This window comes from Lactuca saligna, chromosome 9 (assembly GCF_052625555.1).
Source record: "Lactuca saligna cultivar CGN05327 chromosome 9, ASM5262555v1, whole genome shotgun sequence".
NCBI classification, from domain to species: Eukaryota; Viridiplantae; Streptophyta; class Magnoliopsida; order Asterales; family Asteraceae; genus Lactuca; species Lactuca saligna.
In genome coordinates this window covers 48,271,192-48,278,119 of record NC_136425.1, presented here as the reverse complement: position 1 = coordinate 48,278,119, position 6,928 = coordinate 48,271,192, and positions in this window count along the sequence as shown.

Sequence of the window (6,928 nt, the reverse complement as noted above, 5' to 3'; positions counted from 1 at the left end):
TATTGCCTTCCGGCCCATAACAATTACAACACATAATACATTTAATATAATACACATAGCACATACATCATACGTCATACCTGACCTTTCTGTCACATAACATATCGCCTTCCGGCCCGTATAAACATACATATCATGCATAGCATCTACCTTTCTATTTATAGCATAAATAACACATATCATATACGACCTTCCGGTCTCACAGTCATCCCCTTTCGGGTGAAGTATAGTGAGAAGACTCACCTCGTAGTATGTAAACTATAAACTCTTGAAACCACTCGCACTCGGTCCGCCGATCTGCAGTCTCCCTATAATACCATATACCCTTATTAATAATCTTATCAAACAAGACAACTGACCCTACGAAATTACATGCAGGTCAACTCTGGTCAACGGTCAACTTGACCGGACTCGTCGAGTGCAAAGGCGACTCGACGAGTCTAGCCGTCCTCCCCAACTTCCCTGTTGTTCCCCTTTCTACTCGTCGAGTATCCCTCCTGACTCGACGAGATCCTCGTGGAAGAATCGCGGGGCCACCCCGACTCCACTCGCCGAGTCTGAAGAACAACTCGACGAGTTCCAATGAATCCTCAAGCTACTCGCCGAGTCTGAAGAACAACTCGGCGAGTCCCAGCAAATCTTCAAGCTACTCGCCGAGTCTGATCATTGGACTCGGCGAGTCCATGCCATGCAGTCAATCATCTGCCTCCTGAAATACGCATGGTCCCGAGACATGCAATCATGGGACTTTCTGGACCTCTAAGCATCCTATTACTGGGGTATAAACGATTGGGTACAACATAATAATCTATCTAATCCCCAAATGGGTCTCATAAACCCTAGATTCGTGTACACCACCAAAACAACAGAAATGGTCCGAGTATTACCTGAAAAACGTGTTCTCTGTGTCCCCAACCTTCAGAACTCAATCCTCTTGATCTTCCTTTGACCAAAACCTTGCCTCTTCTTGCCTAACAATCTCCTCAAGGTCCCAATAGCCTTCCCTTCTCCTCTAGTCGTCCACAGATGCTTAGGTTCTTCACAATCGGCCAAAAAAACGTACAATGACGGCCTAAGAGGCATTATATACGTTCCAAACTAAACGGCTAGGGTTTCTGCTGAACAGCGTCGACTCGCCGAGTCCATATCTGGACTCGTCGAGTCCAGTCGCGCATCCGCGACCAAGCCTGTGGTCCTACTCGGCGAGTCAGGCACCAACTCGCCGAGTCCCTTCCTAAAATGTCCCAAAAATAGTTTTAAAACAATACCTGAAATTCCGGGCTGTTACAACTTACACGCAAAATGTTTCTCACCAGCGCCAACAACTTCCATAAAAATCATGTTCCCACACTGAACAACCCGCTCGAAAGGAACCCAATCTTCAAATATCCATTCCTCAGACTGCAGAATCTACCCGGCCTTCAAACCAACGCCGCATCCGCCACCAATCCTCACAAGGATAATCAATGATAGCTCGATGTACAAATCCATAACCATAACGATCCTTCAGGGAACAAAAGATACTAAAACGAAATCTCGATCACAACTCGCCAAACCCTCAAAGAACAACGGATACCACACGAAAACCCGAAATGCAATTCCATAACCAACCAACGAAACCAACAGATAACAATACTCCACAACAATCATAAATAATCAAAACAGCAGAAAGAACATACCCGTAGCAGCAAGCTGTAAAACACGACCCTAAGCCCTTGGGGGCTCTGCTCCACCCTGATCTCCACCTGTGATCCTCAATGTAGCCGGTGCTGGAGCCTGCACCGGTCCTGCAGCAAGCCGTGGACAGTTGACCTTCACATGTCCAACTTGATGACAATGATAGCATATCTTCAAATCCTGAACCGGCACTGACTGCCGACAATCCCTCGCATAGTGTCCCTCCTTTCCGCACTTGCGGCATGCTCCACCGGACCGACAAACCCCGGTGTGACCCCTTCCACACTTTCCATAGTTGTGGCTACCCTGATCTCCCATCCTGGAATCAACGGTCTTAGACCGTTTTGTCGCCAGCTGCGACTGAACCGGAGCTTGCCTCAGCTCACGCATCTTTAACTCAATCTCTAACTCACGCCGCCTGGCGGCCTCCTGCAACTCTAGCAAAGTCTCACACCTCTGCGCAGACACAAACTGTCTGATGTCCCTCTTTAGCATACTCAGATATTGGGACATCTGAGCCTGCTCCGAAGTGAACTCGGGGCAAAACATTGCCCTCTCAGTAAACATCTTGGTGACTGAATCCTGTTTCAGCTCCAAGAACTCCTGAGCCAACCTCTCCCTCTCGTCCTGCGGAACATAACGAGTGCTGAACATCTCTCTGAACCGATCCCATGAAATCACAGCCCTCTGCGCATCCAAGTACGACCCCGTGGTCAATCTCCACCAATCCTTTGCTCCGAGCCTCAACAGGTTCAGAGCACACCTCACCCTCTGATCAGCAGGGCATGAACACGTGAAGAAACATCCCTCCACATCTGATAACCACCTCATAGCAACGATCGGATCCTGAACTCCATCAAAAGTGGGAGGCTTCGTATTATCGAAGTCCCGATACTGAAAACCTCTACTAGCTCCTCCCCCTGCCGCTGCTACAGCTGCTGTAGCCGCCGCGGCAACCATCTCCATGAGAGCCGCATAGCGCTCATCAAAATACTCCACCATGGCGGTCTTGATCGACCCAAACAACTCCGACAGCTCAGCCCGAAACAATGCAGCAACCTCATCATGCAGGATCTCACGAATCCTCACATCCAACTCGTGCGTACTCATCTGACTGACAACCTCTGGCTGTACAGACCCACCCGGAACTCCCTCTCCTGCTCCTGATCCTGACCCGGATCCACTCGCAGCGTGCCCTGAAATCTCCATACTGAAAATAAAACACCAAATCTCAGACATATTCCACTATCCTGGGAACCAGCTCTCATCCCAACCCTAGAGGTCATGGTTTCCCTGCTACGCGTATGAGTCCGTGCTTTCAGTAGTACGGGCCCATACTACCTTCCACACCTACCCATATTTGTATGAAGTACTCCCACAACACCCTAGCAACATACATAACAACGCTCTATCCTCACAACTAGAGGAACACTAGAAATATCTCACAAGGAACCCTAGGCTAGCAGGCATCATAAATCAGGCAACTCATCAAGAAATCCTGAAGATCCCTAGCCTAAGTCTAGCATGCTGTTCTATCAAATATCAATAAAACAATTGTCATGTATGGTATTTTGGGGCTACTTACTGGCTCCGACTGATCATACCTCCGCGTCCTCCTTTACTTATTTTGAAAAACATCTTTAAATTCTCTTTCAAAAACCCTCCTCGATTTGAGACTGGAGTCACACAAGTGTTCCTCTAATTCACTCAAACCAAGGCTCTGATACCAACTTGTAACATCCGAAAAATACAACCAAATTTAAAATTTTCAATTTAACCCGATTTTCATTAAAATGTTTACAAAAAGGTTTTCAATACAAATTATTAGAGTATTCCCAGAATCACATTACTACAAAATCATGAGGAGCAGTACGATCGCGCCTTCGCCTTGCCACGGTCTCCTGAAGAACCTGAAAAACATTAAACCACAACTGTAAGCCCGAAAGCTTAGTGAGATACCCCCAAAATACCAACCACGCATACGCCCTTCCAGGCTGCGACCTTCCGGTCCAAACATACAAAACATACATAACATAACAGAACATAGAACAACCATACATATCGGGGCAACTGTGTGACTGGTCCGCCGTATCGGGCCTTCAGTCCACCGGATCCATCCTCCAGGTCTAGTCATGTCCTTCGAGTCTACAGTGGGGTTGGTCCGCCCGCATCGGGCCTTCAACCCACCTGGTCCACTCTCTAAGTCTACAGTGTGACAGGTCCGCCCGCATCGGGCCTTCAGTCGGCCTGGTCCACTCTCCGAGCCTCGGCACGTCTGGTCCGCCCTCGTGGGGCCTACAGCCTATCCGGACCGCTTGCTGGGCCTTCGGAACAACCGGTCCGCCCAGGGTATCTTGGCCTACAGCACAAAGTAGGACCCGCCTCAACCCATCTCCAGTCCAAACAACCATGTGCACAAAACATACATTCATATAACAGTCATACTCAACAAGCCGAGCAAGCAGATCACATAGCATATCATTACCCTAACCGGGTTACCGACCTAACCGGTCACTAGCATAGCATCACTCTGTATATCGGGAAACTGACCTTAACAAGGTCTCCTAGTATGTACCATCCTAGCTAATAGGATGCAGGCACATCAAACAATAACATAATAACCATAACCGAATCTCAATACAATAAAGGGCCGGCCTTGGTGCCTTAGACCCTGTTGATATAGTGAGGATAACTCACCTCAAAACTGTCGGCTGAAAAGATAAGATCCCGCTGCTCCGAACTCTGACACGAACTCCTCCACTGAACATCAAAACATACAACTCAATAAATACCCTTAATTACCAAAATACCCCTGGAAGACAACTGGTCAACCTTGGACAAGTCAAAGTCAACCCCTAACTGACCTTACTCGCCGAGTCAACCCGATGACTCGCCGAGTCCATATGCTCAGAACATCCTTCAATCAGCGACCCAACTCGCCGAGTCACCCCAAGACTCGTCGATTCCAACAACTCTGAGTCCACTCGCACCCAACTCACCGAGTCATCCCTTGACTCACCGATTCCTCGACTCGACCAGAAATATTGGGACTTCCTCGACAAGACTCGCCGAGTCCAAGGCTATCTTCAACCTACTCGCCGAGTTGTTCTTCCAACTCGTCGAGTTCCAGGCCATCTTCAAGCAACTCGTCGAGTCCACCCATGTGACTCGTCGAGTACCACCAGTCTGAATCCATACAGAAGCATCTCAGGCCATGCAATTGATCCAAAACATAGATCCAACCTCCTACAATCCATCCATCACGTAAAGTGGCGAACTTTACGTGAATCTAACGAGATCTAAGCCATATTCACCTTAAAACCAAGGTTTGGGACATGGTAGCTTTATTAACAACACAAGAACAAGGGCTTTAATGCTCTTAAGATCTTCCCCACTCCAGATCTGAGGTAGCAACCTCAGATCCATACCCCAAACATCAAGATGTCACACAACCAAGCACCCCACACAACCCCAAAATGAGAAACTAGGAAGATACAGCCCAAGAACGAAAGTATTACCTCCAAAAGATGCCTCAATAGCAACCAAACTCGAATCCAAGCAAAGCCCTTTGATCCAAGCCACTTCTCCTTCAAGATTTCTTCAACCAATACCTCTCCAAGCTCTAATTTGCTCCACAATTGAACTCTCCACGAATTTAGGGTTTCTGGAACTCAAGGGGGGAATAAGGGAGGCTGTGGAGGGGTATAATGCTCTTTATATAGGGCTCAACCCCGGAAATTAGGGTTTTCTCCATACAGCACCTACTCGCCGAGTCCATCTTTGGACTCGCCGAGTAGGCCACTTGACACGCGATCATAGCCGCGACTTGACTCGTCGAGTCTATCCATAGACTCGCCGAGTCACCCTCTAAAACTTACACTTTTAGCCCTTCAACTCTACTCTTGCGATTCCAGGATGTTACATGGTCAATCAACAGCCCCTCTGCATTACTTTTCTGGAAGCGCTGAACTTCAAACTCAAATATGGGCTGATTCATATACTTTCCACATTTTTCAGACTAGAAAACAAAGACCCACATAAATTCCTCAAGGAATTTCATGTGATTTGTTCAGGAATAAAGCCAATTGTTGTTACAAAAGACCAGATTAAGCTAAGGGCATTCCACTTTTCACTTCAAGATTCAGTTAGAGAATGGTTATAAGAACTCTCATTCGGTTCCATCACCACTTGGACTGAGCTTGAGAAGCTGTTTTTAGAGAAATATTTTCCAAAAACGTGTGTTTCCAGTCTCAGAAGAGAAATCATTGGGATCAAACAAGGAAAAAGAGAAGCTTTACAAACTTACGGGGAAAGGTTCAAGAAGCTTCTGCTTCGGTGTCCACAACATGAGATCAATGATTATCAACTTTACAATTGCTTTTATGAAGGAATGACACTGGAGAGGCGCCTGATAAATGCTTCTAGTGATGGTTCCTTGGGTGATATGACGCTAACTGAAATCAAAGAGCTTATCGAAAAACTGGTGATCGACTCTAAACATTCCAGAAACGAATATGAGTGGTATCCAAATCAGCCGAGGGGTGTCAAGGAAGTCAGCATTGCTCATATGGAGTCTCAAATATCTGAACTAAGAATGGCTATTTTACTCCTGATGAAAGAGAAAATTGCTACAAAGCAACCATGTGGTATTTGTTTGAAGACAGAACATCCAACATATATGTGTCTGTTACTGTAAGAGGATACATTTGTAGTAGAAGCTGTTGGAGGCTATCAAAATAATTTTCAGTAGAAACAACAATATCAGATCCCACCCGGATTCCACCAGCAGCGAAATTATCTGCAACCGGGCTTTCAACAAAATTCTCTTTACTAGCCCAACTTTCAGAATCCGAATCATCAACAAAACTTCTAGAATCCGAATTACCAGAATCAATCTTCAAATCAGCAACCTATCTAGTGTGGCCTTAGAAGATATAGTGAAGAGTCTTGTCATGAGCACGCAAGCATTCCAAAAAGAAACCAGAGCCAGTATCAAGAATCTGGAACAACAGGTATCTTAACTTGCCACTTCTATGGGTCGCCTGGAATCTCAAGGAAAGTTACCGGGCCACATTGAAAACAATATGAAGCATAATGTTAGTGCTATTTCCTTGAGAAGTGGGAAAACATATGGGGGCCCAAGCTAATCTAAACTAGAAGACAAGGCTAAAGAAGAATTTGAAAAAGTTCTGAATGAAGAAGGAGATGCGGAAGAGACAGAAAAAGGAGCTGAAGCTGAAGAGATTGAAAA